Source organism: Chinchilla lanigera, unplaced genomic scaffold (assembly GCF_000276665.1).
Source record: "Chinchilla lanigera isolate Chin_1 unplaced genomic scaffold, ChiLan1.0 scaffold00037, whole genome shotgun sequence".
Lineage (NCBI taxonomy): Eukaryota > Metazoa > Chordata > Mammalia > Rodentia > Chinchillidae > Chinchilla > Chinchilla lanigera.
In genome coordinates, this window is record NW_004955438.1 from 21,177,067 (window position 1) to 21,180,833 (window position 3,767).

Consider the following 3,767-nt stretch of genomic DNA (forward strand, 5'->3'; position numbering starts at 1 on the left):
CCATCATAGGCATATATGCTATTTATATGTGTTCTTTGGAGAATTTTCTGTTCAAATCTGTATTAGCATTCCCGTTGCTGGGACAAATTACCAGACACCCACAACATAAATGAGGAGAGGTTTATTTGGCTCATAATTTCAGAGAATTCAGTCCATGGTTGGCTGGCTCTAAAGCAGGGGAGTCCTGGTAGAACAGCATGGCATAACAAACCTGCTTAGTTCTTGGCAGTCAGGAAGCAGAGCAGGGAAACAGCACCTAAGAAGAAGAGGCCAGGCACAGCAGAGTAGCCAGGGTCAGCCACCATGACCCAAGTGTGCTTTACTAATCCTTTTGGCAGCTCCAATACCAGTCAAGCTGACAGTCCAGCTGAATTTTCAGCAAGCATTAAGATGCAAAATAAACACACAAAAATCAGTTGCATTTCTATATATTAACAATTACTGCCCAAAGAAGAATTCTAAAAAGTATTTCATTACTATAGCACCAAAAAGGAGATCTTTTGCCTAGTTATTAATTGATGTTTTATTGTTGTTTGTGATATATTCTGGTTATTAAACACCAAACATACAGTTTGCAAATATTTGTTCCCATTAGTAGCTTGTCCTTTTCAATTTGTTGATTGTTTCCTTTGTGTGCAGCAGTTTTAAGGCTTGACATAGTCTCATTTGTCTATTTTTGCTGCTGGTTCTTGTTGCTTTGTAGTATGTTTTAAAATCAGGAAGTATGAGACCAACTTTATTACCTTTTTTTTCAAGATTGATTTGGCTTTTCAGAGTCCCTTGAGATTCCCTATAGATTTTAGTTTTTTTTATGTTTTGGGGGAAAAATGCCATTGAGATTGCATGCCATAAGGATTGCATTAAAACTGTACCACACTTTGGGATAAACACTTTTAACCGTAAGTCTTCCAGTCCACAAGCATAGGATGTCTTTCTGTTTATTTGTAACTCCTTTGATTTCTGTTAACAGTTACCAGGAACTAATCAGACTGGATCTTAGAGCTAAGTTTACGAAAAAAGATTAAATAAAGACGATGCAAATATGCTTTGTGGGGAGTTTGGGAAGATCAGCACTCTCCTGGAGCTACAACAAAGACTTCTCTGGACAGCCAGTATTTATTGGATTTCAAACAAATTTGGGAGCCGTGAGGGAAAGTGAAGGGAGAAGCTGAGGTAAAGGCAGGAAGCTGAGCAGGACCTTGAGAAGTCAGAACAAAAACGTTCAAAGCAGTAGCTCTTGCTAGTTAAGAAAACTGATCTCTAAGATTGGCAATTTATTGCTCTGGAATAGGGAGTGAGCTCCACAATTGTAGTCTTATCTTGTCTTCAGAGACTGTGAATATGAACTTTTCCAATAGAGCAAGAGACCCCTGTGGTCAGCAAAGTAACTTTACACAGCCTGGTCCCCCAATAAGCGGGCTCCTTTTTTTCAGTCTCTTACCTCCTTGGTTAAGTCTACTTCTAAGTATTTTATCCTTTTTGGTGCTATAGTAATGAAATATTTTTAAAAATTCTTCTTTGGGCAGTAATTGTTAATGTATAGAAATGCAACTGACTTTTGTGTGTTTATTTTGTATCTTAATGCTTGCTGAGGTAGTTTCTTAGTTTTAGCAGATTTTTTGTGGAATCGTTAGGATCGTCCATATAAGATCCTGTCATCTTTAAATAAGACTTTAGTTTTTCCTTCCCAGTTTAGGTGCTTCTTATTTCTTTCTGTCTAATCACTCTGAGTAGAACTTTCAGTACAGTACTAAGTGGAATAAAAGTAGCAGGAATGGGCATTCTTGAGTTGTTCCTGATCTTAGAGGAAAAGCTTGCAGTCTTTCTCTGCTGAATATGATGTTAGCTGTGGCTTTTCACAGATGGACATATTATATGGATATGGTTTCCTCTGCTTCTAGTTTATTGTGTGTTTTCAGTCACAAGTAGGTATAGAATTTTGTTATATGCTCCTTTTTGCCTCAGTTGAGACAGTCACATGGGTATTATCCTTCCTTTTATGTATATGGTATATTATATTGATTGATTTTGATTAGTTGAACCATCCTTGCATTTGGAGCATAAATCTCACTTTGTCATGATGTATAATCCTTTGAATGTGCTACTTAAGTAACCTTGCTCATATTCTGTTGAGGACTTTTTCATTGATATTTATCATGAATATTGGTTTGTTGTTGTCTTATGTTTTTGTCTGGTCTTCATATCAGAGTAATGTTGGCTTTGCAGAATGAGTTGGGACATGTTCCCTCAATTCTTTTGAAGAGTTTGAGGGTTGTTGTAATTCTTTAAATGTTTGCTAGAGTTCTCCAGTGAAGCCAGCTGCCCTGCACTAGTCTTTGTTGGGAGGTTTTTGATTACTGTTTCAATCTCCTTATTAATTATAGATCTGTTCAAGTGTCTTATTTCTCTATGACTCTGTCTTGTTGGGCTGTGGGTTTCTAGGAATTTATCCATTTCTTCTAGGTTATCCAATTTATTCATTTAAAATTGGTTATCCAATTTATTCATTTAAAGTTCCTTGAGGTGCAGTTAGTTGATTTGAGATCTTTCTTTTTAATGTATGTATGCTACTAGTATACGTATCCTTCTTAGGAAGTTTTCTTATATTGAATTTTCATTTTTATTTGTCTCCAGATAGCTTCTTAGTTCCCTTATGATTTCTTCTTTGACCCATCAGTTTTTTGTTGAGAGTGAGTTGTTTCATTTCCTTGTATTTGTGGGTTTTCCTCTTTCTTTCTGCTGTTGATTTCTAGTTTCATTCAGCTATGTTTGAAGAAAATACTCTGTATGATTTCATTGTTCTTAAATTTGTTGAAACTTGTTTTGTGGTCCACCTTGGAGGATGTTCTATGTGCACCTGAGAAGAATTTGCAAGCTGTATGTAAAACAGGTTTGCTATGTACTGATTTCCAGCTTGTCTGTGTCCGGTGAGACGGGACATACACATGCAAGTTACTTGAAGGAGATTTATTATTTACAGATCAGCAGCAAAGGACAACAGAAGAGTAGGGTTCATTGTGAGCCAGTCCCCCAAGACTCAGGAAAACTAGCTGGGGCAGATGGAATCTTGTCTGTGTGTCCTACTTGTACCATAGCTGAGGGATCCAGAGAACAACGCACCTCGGGTTTTATACCCTGGAGTTACAGGACTCATTGAGCTAAAGGATTGAAGGATATCCTAAGAGACACTGGATCAGAGCCTGAGCTGTTCTGGCTAGCAGTCCCCTTATCAGAGGATGTTGTGTTCCCAGGACATTCTACAGCTGTTCTTGAGAACTACAGGCGAGAAAGGGAGGACAGCTGAGTTGGTCCAAAGCCACTTAGAGCTGTTCCAAACGCTGCTCTTTGGCAGGGTGCTCCGTATATGTCAGTTAGGACCAGTTGGTCTATAGTATTGTTCGTCTTCTATTTCTTTATTGATCTTCTTTCTGGGTTTTTTTCTATAACTTAAAGTTGGGTATTGAAGCCTCCCATTGTAACTGTGTTGCTCTCTATTTCTCCAATCAGTTCTGTCAATGTTTGCTTCATATATTTGGGAACTCTTTCTGTTGGTGTATACTGGTATCTTCCTGGTGCATTGATCCTCTTATCATTAGGTAGTGCTGTTTTTTGTCCCTTGATGGCTTTGACTTATAGTCTATTTTGTCTGATTTAATTATAGCCAATCATGCTTCCTTTAGATTCCTGTTTGCATAAGATATCTTTTTACATCAAATCACTTCAGTCTAAGTGTGTCTTTAGAGCTAAAAATGGGTGTCTTGTAGACA